Source organism: Salmo salar, chromosome ssa15 (genome assembly GCF_905237065.1).
Source record: "Salmo salar chromosome ssa15, Ssal_v3.1, whole genome shotgun sequence".
NCBI lineage: Eukaryota > Metazoa > Chordata > Actinopteri > Salmoniformes > Salmonidae > Salmo > Salmo salar.
Window position 1 is genome coordinate 99,101,197 of NC_059456.1, and position 16,381 is coordinate 99,117,577.

General features: G+C 39.9%; 2 long non-coding RNA genes across 2 annotated transcripts in view; one reads left to right on the forward strand and one right to left on the reverse strand.

Annotated features, from left to right (window-relative positions):
* LOC106572746 (uncharacterized) overlaps positions 1-15,213 on the reverse strand; it is an 89,540-nt gene extending 74,327 nt beyond the window's left edge. The window contains exon 1 of the long non-coding RNA XR_006759330.1: positions 15,106-15,213. This is a non-coding gene — a long non-coding RNA (uncharacterized lncRNA). The remainder of the gene's footprint in view (positions 1-15,105) is intronic.
* On the forward strand, positions 3,705-5,609 carry LOC123727359 (uncharacterized). The gene is made up of 2 exons (XR_006759333.1): positions 3,705-3,851; positions 4,235-5,609. It is a non-coding gene; the product is annotated as an uncharacterized lncRNA (long non-coding RNA).
* Positions 15,214-16,381: the final 1,168 nt, after the last annotated feature.

Here is a 16,381-nt window from a genome sequence, read left to right on the forward strand (position 1 = left end):
AAAATCACAATAATCACAAGAATGGCTTCAGATCAAAGTCTATGTTGAGACCGAAGGGAGCAAGGGTCTTTAAATTAAAGATCCAGGCAGCCTCTCGTTTCAACAATAAATTATCAAGGTCACCCCCTCTCCTCGGGAGGGTGACATGTTCGATGCCAATATAACGCAGAGACGAAATCGAATGGTTTGCTTCCAAAAAGTGGGCCGCAACTGGGTAAGTCAAGTTTTTGCACCTAATGGTGCTACGATGCTCTGAGATACGTACTTTTAATTCACGCTTTGTTTTACCCACATAATTTTTACCACAAGGACAAGTTATAAGATAAATAACTGCCTTAGTGGAACACGTAATAACACCTTTAATTGGGATAGATTTCCCTGTTTGGGGGTGTTTGAAGGATCTACATTTATAAGTGCCATTTGTAATGGAATCCAGTAGGGGCGCAAATAGACGTTGTTCAGGAATATCTTGGGGTGGTAAATCAGAGTGTACCAATTGGTCTCTGAGATTTCTGCCCCGCGAGAATATGACCAGGGGAAGGTCAGAAAACACATTACCGAGACTATCATCATATTTCAGAATGTGCCAATGTTTGTGAACGATTCCTTTAATTTGTTCAGAGCACTTAGAATAGCGGGTAGTGAGAACGCAAGAATGCGTCTTTTTGCGAGACTGACCTTGAAAAAGGTCATGTCTCGTTTTGTTTTGAATTTTCTCAATGGCAATATTAATCTGATCCTTGTTGTACCCCCTCTCCTTGAACTTATCCTGCGTCTCAGCCATATTTCTGTCGAAATCTGATTGTTTTATACAAATTCTTTTGATTCGACAGAATTGGCTGTAGGGCAAACTGTTTTTCAAGGGAAGTGGGTGACAACTATCAGCCCTCAACAAACTGTTACGATCAGTAGGTTTCCTGTAAAGATCAGTGTATAGAACATTATCTTCACACAAGATCAGAAGATCAAGAAAACTGATTTGACGTGTATCAGATTGCATAGTAAATCTCAAATGTTCAGAACAGGAGTTAAGAAAAGCATGGAATGCCTGGAGCAGTTCTGCATCACTCCTCCATAGAACAAAAATATCATCAATATACCGTTTCCAAATAATGATGTTAGGCAAGAAAACATTTTTGAAAGGGTTGAAAATGGATTGTTTCTCCATGTAACCCACATACAAATTAGTATAGTTAGGAGCCATGGGAGATCCCATAGCAGTACCCTTCGTCTGAATAAAGAAATCATTTAGAAACATGAAATAGTTATGTGTAAGTACTATTTCAGCCAATGTTATAATGCAGGCACTGGAATGTAGTTCATTAGGGTCACGTTGCAGAAGAAAATGTTCCATGGCTTCAATACCGCCCTCGTGTGGAATATTTGTGTATAACGACTCAACATCAAAAGTAACTAACAAGGTGTTCTCAGGAAGAGGATCAAGAGATTCAATGATAGAGATCATACTGCTGGTGTCCTTTACAAAGGAGGGGAGCTGTTCTGCGAGTGGTCTAATAAAAAAAGTCAACAAAAGTAGATAGAGGGGCCGTTACTGCATCAATGCCCGCTACAATAGGGGCCGTTACTGCATCAATGCCCGCTACAATAGGGGCCGTTACTGCATCAATGCCCGCTACAATAGGGGCCGTTACTGCATCAATGCCCGCTACAATAGGGGCCGTTACTGCATCAATGCCCGCTACAATAGGGGCCGTTACTGCATCAATGCCCGCTACAATAGGGCACCCTGGAGGGTTTGTAACATTTGTAACAGAAAGTTGCAATTTTAGGGTGTTGAATGGCCAGAAAGTCATATTCTTTTTTGGTTATCTGACCAGAATTTAAATAACCATCTAGGACAGTAAAGATAGTATTCTGAAATTGGGAAGTAGGGTCACTTCTGAGTTTCTTGTAAAAGGTGTTGTCAAGCAGTTGTCTATGACACTCATTTACATAAGCTGTCCTATCCATGAGTACAACCGACCCACCCTTATCAGCAGGACGAATAAGGACTGACGTATCGGATTGTAAATCAAGCAAAGCTTGTTTTTCATCCTTAGATAAATTATGGAAAGATTTGAACTCCTGTTTATTCTTAAGGAGATGAGCAACATCTTTTTCAACAAGTCTGCAATATGTCTCGATAGAGTGATTGCGATTGGCTGGAGGTATAAAATAACTCTTGCTTCTAAAAGGAGTCGGAGTATGTACAGGTAAATAACCTACTGGTTCAATAGAAGTGTCAGGATTGGGGGAGCTAAAGTATTCCCTTAAACGGATGTTTCTAAAAAACTTAAACATGTCTACCTTAACATCAAAATCGTTGCACTGGGTTGTAGGCACAAAGATAACCCTTTATTAAGCAAAGAGACATGGGCAGGGCTCAATATATTGCTTGATAAATTAAAGACACTCAGTCCCGTGGGTTCTGGTACTCTAATAGCTCCCTAGAAAATAAAGGAAAGCCGCACACTCTAAGAGCTCAGATGCAAAAATGTAATAACCAACGTTTCGACAGCTAAGCTGTCTTCATCAGGGTATCATCAAACACTGCGAGATGAGTCATTTATATAGTGTCAAGAGACACACAGGTGTTTGTAATCATGGCCAAGTATGGCCTAATATCATTGGTTAACTCAAATATTAAAAAAAATGGCATACAAAGAACATACAAAAAGACAAACAAATGGATAGCATACGATCATAGCATTTGTAGTCTAAAATGTATCTAACAAACAATTACAATGGCAAAATCACAATTATCACAAGAATGGCTTCAGATCAAAGTCTATGTTGAGACCGAAGGGAGCAAGGGTCTTTAAATTAAAGATCCAGGCAGCCTCTCGTTTCAACAATAAATTATCAAGGTCACCCCCTCTCCTCGGGAGGGTGACATGTTCAATACCAATATAACGCAGAGACGAAATCGGATGGTTTGCTTCCAAAAAGTGGGCCGCAACTGGGTAAGTTAAGTTTTTGCACCTAATGGTGCTACGATGCTCTGAGATACGTACTTTTAATTCACGCTTTGTTTTACCCACATAATTTTTACCACAAGGACAAGTTATAAGATAAATAACTGCCTTAGTGGAACACGTAATGACACCTTTAATTGGGATAGATTTCCCTGTTTGGGGGTGTTTGAAGGATAGCTCCAACATTATTATTATTATTAGTAGCTGTACTGTTTTGTTTCTACCTGGCAAGAGGTTAGTCCTTTGTTTATTTAACTTTATTTCTCTATTAAATGAGTCACTTCTTTAAAGGCATGTAATTGTCATGTAACTTGCTATTGTAATACATAAACATGCAGTTAATGGTGAGTTGTCTTTACCCTACTAATCTGATTACTCTTGTTGTGTTTTCAGCTAAACGTAAGAAAGGTCAGTCTATATTTATTTTACATCAACCTTCCTCACCATGTTAACTAGTTTGTTTTGCTTCTATTAATATGACTCTTTTTACTGAACTTTCAGAGCTGCATGAATTCTGTGAGGTAAGTTATTCTATTTAACTTTTCTATTGTTTAAAATGTTTTGAAATCCAAATCCTAGTAATTTGAAGTTTTAATATAAACCCTCTAATAACATTGTTATGAAATAAAATCCATTGTCAAAGTTAGTTTTTCCTGAAAAATGATTTGTAGTGAGTGAACAATTCTGTTAATTGTATGGATAAAGAATCCAATATTATTGTCATTTAGTCTGCTTTAGTTGCTATAGCGATCCTAACTTGTGTAATACATCATAGGTTCCTCAGCAAGAAACGGGACCTCAGCAAGAAACGGGACCTCTACAAGAAACAGGACCTCTACAAGAAACAGGACCTCTACAAGTCACCAGTAACTCCCTGTACGTCATCCATTTAGATACAATATTTCAGACTATCGTAGTAATAACTGAGTAATGCAGATGACTTTATACTAGGGATGGGACTATAACAGTATTGTGATGCTCGTTAGTATCGTGACAAGGAAACAAAACATGAAGCTGATTTAACTTTGTTAGGAAAACAGCCCTAATGTTGGAAACAAACATCATTATGTTGCCATGCAGTCACATGCATTTATATTACAAGTATAGCAGACAATATTTTACATACAGGAGGTTTTTAAAGGACCAAAGAGTTCGGTCTGCTTTGTGTTTTAATTTTGGTCATGGAAAGAATATTTAAATACTGGTACTTTATAATATTACTAACTAAATGATTGACTTGTTTGCTTCTTGTTTTCCAGAGTGAAAACAGCAGAGAATGTGCCTGGTGATGTTGTAAGTGATTGACAGTCCAGAGTGAAAACAGCAGAGAATGTGCCTGGTAATGTTGTAACTGATTGACAGTCCAGAGTGAAAACAGCAGAGAATGTGCCTGGTAATGTTGTAACTGATAGACAGTCCAGAGTGAAAACAGCAGAGAATGTGCCTGGTAATGTTGTAACTGATAGACAGTCCAGAGTGAAAACAGCAGAGAATGTGCCTGGTAATGTTGTAACTGATAGACAGTCCAGAGTGAAAACAGCAGAGAATGTGCCTGGTAATGTTGTAACTGATTGACAGTCCAGAGTGAAAACAGCAGAGAATGTGCCTGGTAATGTTGTAACTGATTGACAGTCCAGAGTGAAAACAGCAGAGAATGTGCCTGGTAATGTTGTAACTGATTGACAGTCCAGAGTGAAAACAGCAGAGAATGTGCCTGGTGATGTTGTAACTGATTGACAGTCCAGAGTGAAAACAGCAGAGAATGTGCCTGGTAATGTTGTAACTGATTGACAGTCCAGAGTGAAAACAGCAGAGAATGTGCCTGGTAATGTTGTAACTGATTGACAGTCCAGAGTGAAAACAGCAGAGAATGTGCCTGGTAATGTTGTAACTGATTGACAGTCCAGAGTGAAAACAGCAGAGAATATGCCTGGTGATGTTGTAACTGATTGACAGTCCAGAGTGAAAACAGCAGAGAATGTGCCTGGTAATGTTGTAACTGATTGACAGTCCAGAGTGAAAACAGCAGAGAATGTGCCTGGTAATGTTGTAAGTGATTGACAGTCAGCATCCACTAAACTCTGATGAAGTGCCATGAATGCATGCAGATACCCAGAAGGCTGTAAAACTGGAGCATGCAGATACCCAGAAGGCTGTAAAACTGGAGCATGCAGATACAGTATAGGCAGGAGATTACATGAATCCAGTACTTATGAACTGCAATGCATTTGCACCTGCATTTTGACTATTAAGTGTACTTATCTGGAGTGGACTGTTGAATACAGTGAATGCCAAGAGTGTGCAAAGCTGCCATCAAGGCAAAGGGTGGCTACTTTGAAGAATCTCAAATATAAAATGTATTTGTACTTTTTGGTTACTACATGATTCCATGTGTGTTATTTCAAAGTGTTAATGTCTTCACTATTATTCTACAATGTAGAAAATAGTAAAAATACAGAAAAACCCTGGAATGAGTAGGTGTGTCCAAACTTGACTGGTGCTGTATGTGTATAAAAAGTATACAGTAAAGTATTTGGTCCCATATTCATAGCACACAATGACTACAACAAGCTTGTTTGTTTTGGTTGTGTTTCAGATTATTTTGTGCCCAGTAGAAATAAATGGTAAATAATGTATTGTGTCATTTTGAAGTTACTTTTATTGTATATAAGAATGAAATGTTTCTAAACACCTTTACATTAAAGGGGAATGGAAACACTAGGATTTAGGACGCCATACAGTTCATGTTTGAATTGTTTTTGCCATCTTAGTTGTCTGCACCTAACCTGACTCTCTTCCATTCACTCTCAACGCAAAAAATCAATTACCACAGACAATGAATGATTCCTGCCAGTGACGCACTGGCGTCAGTTGTTACTATGGCAATAGCTAAAATGAACCTTGTCGCTGATCAAATGACTAAATATAGAGATGTTTTTATGTTCAATGAACATGTTTAGTATTAGTGGTTTGAGTACATCTCTCTGCTTGGATTTACTTCCTGAAGTGTTTCCATTCCCCTTTTAATGTGGATTCTTCCATGATTACGGATAATCCTGAATGAATCGTGAATAATGATGAGTGAGAAAGTTAGACGCCCCAAGATATGCTAACCTCTCACCATTACAATAACAGGACGTTAGTAATGTATGATGTCAATAATAATGTGAAATTGTGAAAATGACGATAATGCCCTTTTAATGTAAGAGCTGTTTTGGTGGGATGTAGTTTTGGCATGCCTGGTGACATCACCAGGTGGTAAATTAGTTAATAGACCAATAACAGCTAGGTTACCCACTCAGACCACTCTCAGACAGTCCTAGCAAAATTCTTGCTTGAGAAATTGTTCTTTGCTAAGAAGCAATTTTTGTTACTTTTTGACAATTTTAATTTAAAACATTCACAGTGTTATAGGCATTGGGGTTTTGCTTGATTTTCTTGCTTGATTTTCATTTGAGGTTGGACAGTTTGGGTGTGGCCAGCCTTGATTGGAATCATTCTCATTGGTCAGGATGTGTTGCACCTGTTGTCTTGTTAGTCAGATGTTAGTTTCACCTTTGCTGGCAGGGGTGATATTTAAGAGTGGCTGGCCCAGTGCTCTGGTTAGCATGAGAGATGCTGGAAAAGCAACACCACTGTTTAGTTCTAAGTTGTTAAACAAAACCATTTATCTTGTGTCTCCCTGTTTGGTTTGCTCCATGTTTATTTTCATTCCCTAACCTAAGTTGGTGTGGGTTATTTTCTTGTAATTTGTCTGTTATCAGGCAAATCTAGTGGGCATCTATGGTCTGTATGTATTAACACCCTACTCGAGTTTGCTTGGCCACCATGTTTGCTTTTCAGAACCCATTTTAAAACTTCAGGTTTTGGTTGTCCACGGTTCATTTCTTAGTTACTCTCGTTGGGGAATGTAACACACACAGTGAGTTACTTAATTGCAATGGTGTGTATTCCTAGATGCCAAAAATGTACCAAGAAAAAAGGACAACATTAAATCATTTCTATCATTTCTCTGTGGTTCATAATTGTCCTTCTATTCGCAAGAGGCTGAATGTATCTAACCGGAGAAAGCATCCGAGGGAGCGAAACAGCGCCCCCGCTGTCTCTATGGGTTAATTTATTATTTAATTTGACGTTAATTCATGCCAGTTTCAGTATACATTTTACAGCAGGTTGTCTTTCAATCAGAGATGTTCTATTTTAGTTTACATTTTAGACAAAGTAAGAGAATTGGATGAGGACATCATTCAAGGCCTACAATACAAAGAAACACAGAAACATGTCAGATGAGCAAAGTTAATTTTAGTTTAACAGTTTATTTCTAGATGTGAGTGGTGCTGTGTTGGTTCGGGTATCCGTTTAAGCTTGAAGAGTCTTGTGACTTGAAGTTAAGTTTTTACTTTTTTGTTTCTTTTTAATTTTGTTTTAGTTTCAATTTTAGTCAACCTTTATGGTTCAAAGGCAGCGGGACATATTGCCGTTTTGAAGTTAGAACACTTATGGTCAGGGATAGCACTTTTATACTGTAGTTAGGGTCAGGGATAGAGGGTACTGTTATAGTTCGATCAATTTTATACTGTAGTTAGGGTCAAAGGTAGAGTACTGCTGTGGTAATCAGTATATGGCTGTATACCCATCAAACCTTATCAAATGGACAGTGGTATAAAGTTCTTAAGTAAAAATACTTTAAACTACTACTTAAGTAGTTTTTGGGGGTATCTGTACTTTACTATTTATATTTGTCAACTTTTACTTTTGCCTCACTAAATTCCTAAATAAATGTACTTTTGACTCATTTTCCCTGACACCCAAAAGTACTCGTGACATTTTGAATGCTTAGCAGGACAGGAAAATGGTCCAATTCACACACTTATTAAGAGAACATCACTAGGAATCCATACGGCCTCTGATCTGGTGGACTCACTAAACATAGAACATCCCTGGTCATCCCTTCTGCCTCTGATCTGGTGGACTCACTAAACAGAGAACATCCCTGGTCATCCCTACTGTCTCTGATCTGGCGGACTCACTAAACAGAGAACATCCCTGGTCATCCCTACTGTCTCTGATCTGGTGGACTCACTAAACAGAGAACATCCCTGGTCATCCCTACTGTCTCTGATCTGGCGGACTCACTAAACAGAGAACATCCCTGGTCATCCCTACTGTCTCTGATCTGGCGGACTCACTAAACAGAGAACATCCCTGGTCATCCCTACTGTCTCTGATCTGGCAGTCTCACTAAACCACAAACGATTTGTTTGTAAATGATGTCTGAGTGTTGGAGTGTGCTCCTGACTATCCGTAAATAAAAACAGGAAAATTGTTCCTTCTGGTTTGCTTAATATAAGGAATTTGAAATGATACTTTTACTTTAGATACTTAAGTACACTTAATACCAAATACTTTTAGACTTTTACTCAAGTAGTATTTTACTGGGTGTCTTTCACTTTTACTTGAGTCATTTTGTAAGTTATCATTACTTTTACTCAAGTATGAAAAGTGGGTACTTTTCCCCGCCACTGATTACTGGGCAGAGATGTCAGGTGAAATTTCAGTTCTAATTGATATTTAATTGAGTTACCAACCAACAAAAATTAAATGTGAATTGGGTTAAAAGTTGTATAAAGAGTCTACGTTTATGACTTGCAAATCCAATTTGTTTGCCATGCATAATTGATTAAAAAAGAGCACTGGGACAAAGTTGTTAATATGCTGATTTAGCGCCATTTTCCCCTGTCAGCACTCCACTGTGAGTGTGGGTAATGTAATGAGCTCTATAGTGCATTAGAACTGCTTGGTTTTCCTGGTAGTTTGGAGGGCTCCAGTAAGTCTAACATTTGTGGGTCTTGGCTCCGCTAGTTAAGAGTGTCTTTAGTCTACCAGATGTCTCACACCATCTTCAGGATGTCATTTGTGAAGTTAATTTTAAATATATGTAGATTATCAACAACAAAAATCTGTCCCTTTTCTCCCATTTTTCATGGAAATGTTGTTCATTGCATATGAAATTATCTACTATATACTAGATCTTGTGGTTTGAAAAGTGAATCAAATGATGGTAAACCAGCATTTTAGTACTGATGTGGATTGTATTTTGGAAAATGTGTTTTTGTTTTACATTTAAATTAGCTGTAGCCTAATTTTGCTAAAATTATAGTCTTTCTTGGTTATTTTATTTTAATGATGTTTTGATAAGAAATATATTCATATTTGGCTTTGATTGTCGCTTTTTCCAATAATTTCATTCTGGTGTTAAAATGACCCCGGAACGGTATAATCCATGTAAAATATGTAGGTAGTTTGAGGGTTAAATCATTTATTTGTTTTGTTTTATGGTCCTGCTGGTGCATATTCATTATGCCAATTCTGTTGCAAAACGTTTCTTAACGGAAACAAACTAAATGGGGCGGGACCTAGCAGAATTTGTCGAATATAAACTTTAGTTTTACTCTGTTTCCATTTGGTTCTTAAATTGGAAACTGTTTCCTTAATTAATACACCCCCTGAAAAGTCCCGGAACACAACGTGTCTGTCGTGAACAGCATTAGCAAAACAAATTAAACTTTATTTGTCACATGCGCCGAATACAACAAGTGACAATTTTGTGGGCTTTCCTCTGACACCGCCTATTATATAGGTCCTGGATGGCAAGAAGCTTGGCCCCAGTGATGTGCTGGGCCGCTCGCACTACCCTCTGTAGCGCCTTACGGTCAGATGCCGAGCAGTTGCCATACCTGGCGGTGATGCAACCGGTCAGGATGCTCTCGATGGTGCAGCTGTAGAACCTTTTGAGGATCTGGGGACCCATGCCAAATCTTTTCAGTCTCCTGAGGGGGAAAGGTTTTGTCGTGCCCTCTTCACGACTGTCTTGGTATGTTTGGACCATGATAGTTTGTTGGTGATGTGGACGCCAAGGAACTTGAAGCTCTCAACCTGCCCCACTACAGCCCTGTCAATGAGAATGGGGCGTGCTTGGTCCTCTTTTTCCTGTAGTCCACAATCATCTCCTTTGTCTTGATCACGTTGAGGGAGAGGCTGTTGTCCTGGCACCACACGGCCAGGTCTCTGACCTCCTCCCTGTAGGCTGTCTCGTCGTTGTCGGTGATCAGGCCTACCACTGTTGTGTCATCTGCAAACTTAATGATGGTGTTGGAGTCGTGCCTGGCCGTGCAGTCATGAGTGAACAGCGAGTACAGGAGGGGACTGAGCACGCACCCCTGAGGGGACCCTGTGTTGAGGATCAGCGTGGCGAATGGGTTGTTACCTATCCTTACCACCTGGGGGCGTCCCGTCAGGAAGTCCAGGATCCAGTTGCAGAGGGAGGTGTTTAGTCCCAGGATCCTTAGCTTATTGATGAGTTTTGATGGCACTATGGTGTTGGACGCTGAGCTGTAGTCAATGAATAGCATTCTCACATAGGTGTTCCTTTTGTCTAGATGGGCAGTGTGGATTGCAATAGAGATTGCATCATCTGTGGATCTGTTGGGGTGGTATGCAAATTGGAGTGGGTCTAGGCTTTCTGGGATAATGGTGTTGATGTGAGCCATGACCAGCCTTTCAAAGCACTTCATGGCTACAGACGTGAGTGCTACGGGTCGGTAGTCATTTAGGCAGGTTACCTTAGTGTTCTTGGGCACTGGCACTATGGTGGTCTGCTTAAAACATGTTGGTATTACAGACTCGGACAGGGAGAGGTTGAAAATGTCAGTGAAGACACTTGCCAGTTGGTCAGCGCATGCTCGCAATACACGTCCTGGTAATCCGTCTGGCCCTGCGGCCTTGTGAATGTTGACCTGTTTAAAGGTCTTACTCACATCAGCTGCGGAGAGCGTGATCACACAGTCTTCCGGAACAGCTGATGCTCTCATGCATGTTTCGGTGTTATTTTCCTCGAAGCGAGCATATAAGTAGTTTAGCTCGTCTGGTAGGCTCGTGTCACTAGGCAGCTCTCGGCTGTGCTTTCCTTTGTAGTCTGTAATGTTTTGCAAGCCCTGCCACATCCGACGAATGTCAGAGCTGGTGTAGTACAATTCGATCTTAGTCCTGTATTGACGCTTTGCTTGTTTGATGCTTCGTTCGGAGGGCATTGCGGGATTTCTTATAAGCTTCCAGGTTAGTCTCGCTCCTTGAAAGCGGCACCTCTAGCCTTTAGCTCAGTGTGGATGTTGCCTATATTCCATGGCTTCTGGTTGGGGTATGTACGTACGGTCACTGTGGGGACGACGTCATCTATGCACTTATTGATGAAGCCAATGACTGATGTGGTGTACTCCTCAATGCCATCGGAGGAATCCCAGAACATATTCCAGTCTGTGCAAGCAAAACAGTCCTCTAGCTTAGCATCTGTTTCATCTGACCACTTTTTTATCGATCGAGTCACTGGTGCTTCCTGCTTTTATTTTTTGCTTGTAAGCAGGAATCAGGAGGATAGAATTAGAATCAGATTTGCCAAATGGAGGGCGAGGGACAGCTTTGTATGCGTCTCTCTGTGTGGAGTAACGGTGGTCCAGAATTCTTTTCCCTCTGGTTTCACATTTAACATGCTGATAGAATTTTGGTGTTAGGTTCTAATTCTCAGAGTAAAAAACTCAACGGAAACTATGAAAGCTTAACCAAGTTGAATTCTTCCCAGAGGACCAATACAGCTGCATTAGACAAAACATGTTTCCAACAACACTCCTCCTTCTCTCCAACCCTTACATCTTTTATGGTTCGACAGGAAGACGAATTGATGGGGTAATAACTGTTCCTTCTCCCTTAAGGTGACCTGACCTGAACCCCCTTGATGCCTCATCCAAAGCTCTCCACCCCTATCACCTATAGCAATCATGTGATTGCCTCCCCTCTACTCAGCACATTCCAAAGCCATCTGGCTCCTACAGATAACCATTAACTTCTGATGTAAAAACCAGTCTATATTACTCATCGGATACTATAGTATTACTTCTGATGTATCATGTCTCTGATGTATCATGTTTAACCCAGAATCTAACATTGGTAAAACTGATTTAAGTTTCCCTACATTAAAGTCCCCAGCTACTAGGAGAGCCGCCTCTGGGTGAGCGTTTTCTTGTTTGCTTATGGCGGAATACAGCTCATTCAATGCTGTCTTAGTGCCAGCCTCAGTCTGTGGTGACATGTAAACATCTACGAAAAATACAGATGAAAACTCTCTAGATAAATTGTGTGGTCTCCAGCTTATGATGAAATACTCTACCTCAGGCGAGCAATAGCTCGAGACTTCCTTTGTTATCGTGCACCAGCTGTTATTTTCAAAAATACATAGTCCACCGCCCCTTGTCTTACCAGACGCCGCTGTTCTATCCTGCTGGTACAGCGTATAACCAGCCAGCTGTATGTTGATAGTGTCGTTGTTCAGCCACGACTCCGTGAAGCATAAGATACAGTTTTCAATGTCCCGTTGGTAGTTTAATCTTCCGCGTAGGTCATCGATTTTATTTTCCAAAGATTGCATATTTGAAGGAAGTGGGGGTTTATTTGTTCGCCTACGAATTCTCAGAAGGCAGCACGCCCTTTGGCCCCTTTTTCTCCACCTTCTCTTCACGCAAATCATGGGGATCTGGGCCCGTTCCCGGGAGAGCAGTAACTCATTCACGTTGGGCTCATCAGACTCGTGAAAGGAAAAAAAGGATTCTGTCAGACCGTGGAGAGAAATCGCAGTCCTGATGTCTAGAAGTTATTTTCGGTCATAAGAGACGGTAGCTGCAACATTATGTATGAAATAAAAAAATAAAAAAAGTTACAAACAACGCAAAGAAACGAACAAAAAAACACAATAGGTTGGGGACACGTAAAACGTCAGCCTTCTTCTCCGGCGCCATCTTAAGGGATGACATTTTCACTGCAGCCTAGAGTAGAATCTTGTACTCACTTGAAAACAATAATGCAATTACTCATTGCATTGTGGTGTTATAGGCTACTATAGTCTAGGTAGGATCATTGTATTGTAGTGTTATAGGCTACTATAGTCTAGGTAGGATAATTGTATTGTGGTGTTATAGGCTAATCTAGGTAGGATAATTGTATTGTGGTGTTATAGGCTAATCTAGGTAGGATAATTGTATTGTGGTGTTATAGGCTACTATAGTCTAGGTAGGATAATTGTATTGTGGTGTTATAGGCTACTATAGTCTAGGTAGGATAATTGTATTATGGTGTTGTAGGCTACTATAGTCTAGGTAGGATAATTGTATTGTGGTGTTGTAGGCTACTATAGTCTAGATAGGATAATTGTATTGTGGTGTTGTAGGCTACTATAGTCTAGGTAGGATAATTGTATTGTGGTGTTATAGGCTAATCTAGGTAGGATAATTGTATTGTGGTGTTATAGGCTAATCTAGGTAGGATAATTGTATTGTGGTGTTATAGGCTACTATAGTCTAGGTAGGATAATTGTATTATGGTGTTGTAGACTACTATAGTCTAGGTAGGATAATTGTATTGTGGTGTTGTAGGCTACTATAGTCTAGGTAGGATAATTGTATTGTGGTGTTGTAGGCTACTATAGTCTGGGTAGGATAATTGTATTGTGGTGTTGTAGGCTACTATAGTCTAGGTAGGATAATTGTATTGTGGTGTTGTAGGCTACTATAGTCTAGGTAGGATAATTGTATTGTGGTGTTATAGGCTAATCTAGGTAGGATAATTGTATTGTGGTGTTATAGGCTACTATAGTCTAGGTAGGATAATTGTATTATGGTGTTGTAGGCTACTATAGTCTAGGTAGGATAATTGTATTGTGGTGTTGTAGGCTACTATTGTCTAGGTAGGATAATTGTATTGTGGTGTTGTAGGCTACTATAGTCTAGGTAGAATAATTGTATTGTGGTGTTGTAGGCTACTATAGTCTAGGTAGGATAATTGTATTGTGGTGTTGTAGGCTACTATAGTCTAGGTAGAATAATTGTATTGTCCCTAAACAAGATCAATCTTGTTGTAAATATTAGTCAACCTTTATGGTTCAAAGGCAGACGGATAGATGACACTGTTATAGTTAGATCACTTTTATACTGTAGTTAGGGTCAGAGATAGAGGGATAGATGACACTGTTATAGTTAGATCACTTTTATACTGTAGTTAGGGTCAGAGATAGAGGGATAGATGACACTGTTATAGTTAGATCACTTTTATACTGTAGTTAGGGTCAGAGATAGAGGGATAGATGACACTGTTATAGTTAGATCACTTTTATACTGTAGTTAGGGTCAGGGATAGAGGGATAGATGACACTGTTATAGTTAGATCACTTTTATACTGTAGTTAGGGTCAGAGATAGAGGGATAGATGACACTGTTATAGTTAGATCACTTTTATACTGTAGTTAGGGTCAGAGATAGAGGGATAGATGACACTGTTATAGTTAGTGGTAATCAGTATGTCTGTATGTATACCCATTAAACCTTATTAAATGAACAAAGGTCACAACTTGTTGATCAGTACATGAGCTACAATACTCTCACAGAACTCTGAAATATACAGTACAGAGAAGTTCCTACTTCCTACCTGACCTCTGACCACATCCTCATAATGAGAAATGGTCAGTTCTGTCAGCTCCTCCGGAAGCACACAGATCTCTTGGTCTTTCTTCATCTCTTCAAACTGACAGGTGAGTGATTTCCTCGCCTGGAGGCGAAAGAAATGCACACCTGTTCAGGTAGGTGCTGGCTAACGGAGTAGAACACTTGAAATAACAAAGGAGAGCCCCCACACTCTAGGAGCTCAGATGCAATATTTGAATAACCTAATAACCAACGTTTCGACAGAACGTTGTCTTCATCAGGGTATAATGACAAACACTGTGCGTCACCAGTTTATATTGTGTCCAAGGACACACACAGGTGTCTGTAATCATGGCCAGGTGTGGCTTGATATCATTGGTTAATTTACAGCTATAAATAGAACATGTAAAAAAAAATCCTGTAAAAAGAGGGATCACAATACTAGGGGATTACAATTTCACTACCAACCTCCAATATGGTGCCCACCCCACTGAGCCAACCATAGTGCTAACAACCATCAGATCCTTCTACATCTACTAGGGGCCATTTAAAGTGTCTACAGGGAGGTTTTCAGACTGGGCCACACCAATCTGTATACAATGATGAACCTTCTCATGTAGTAGGGTCATGTACCATGGTACCTTCCACCCTGTGTTCTCAGCCATGGTGGTACTGGTGAAGTTAGACTTGTTCTGATGTCCCTCTCTAGCTGCTCCGGGGTCTAAGCAGGCTAAACCTGCCATTTCCTTTTGTGGAGCCGTTAACCTGCAGGCTTCAGTTACATGCAAGAAACATTCAATAACTTTCACTTTATTCATAAAGTTTTTTTTTTCACAAGCTGTTTGTTTTACCTCTCCAACACTAAACAAATGTTTATTTCAATGTTTTGTTTAGACGTGTTATTACCAATGGGCATATGATTTTATTAATGGAAATTGGAAGGGTTACATTCATTATCATACATTCAATAAGCAGGCAACATGAGAAGGACGTCATCTTAGACTGGAGGGAGGGGGCAGATTTAGGGATGATTTTACGATGCTCTGCTGTTGCTCTGGCACATGATGGACACTTCTGACTGTTCTCAATTGAAGGCAAATGGACCTTCTCCCTCTGACTATTGACTGGATTCCTTGTCATTTTGGACAGTGAAACAAACTATTAACTAAGAGTGATTTGAATGTGAAATGAAAAATGTAAGTCACAGTTTATAAACTGGATTCAAAGTGGGGTTCCCACAAGAAAGGTTGAGTTGTGGCTGCTTCGCGTGATGTATTGTTGTCTCTACCTTCTTGCCCTTTGTGCTGTTGTCTGTGCCCAATAATGTTTGTACCATGTTTTGTGCTGCTACAATGTTGTGCTGCTGCCATGTTGTGTTTTCATGTGTTGCTGCCATGCTATGTTGTCTTATGTCTCTATGTATATAATCTCTGTTAAAATCTCCACCCGGCACAGCCAGAAGAGGACTGGCCACCCCTCATAGCCTGGTTCCTCTCTAGGTTTCTTCCTAGGTTTTGGCCTTTCTAGGGAGTTTTTCCTAGCCACCGTGCTTCAACACCTGTATTGCTTGCTGTTTGGGGTTTTAGGCTGGGTTTCTGTACAGCACTTTGAGATATCAGCTGATGTAAGAAGGGCTTTATAAATAAATTTGATTTGATTTGATGTAGTGTCTTTCTTGTTGTGATGTGTGTTTTGTCCTATATTTTTATGTTATTTTATGTAAATCTAAACAATGGCGTTTGAGGGACACAATGAGAGTGAATGAGAATGAACATGCTCTGCATCATGCTAAGAACAGCCCTTAATGTGTATGCCTTACTGCTTCATTGCGGCATTATTGTATGTATTAAAAAAAAAAAAATGCAATAAAAGTAGTTACAATTA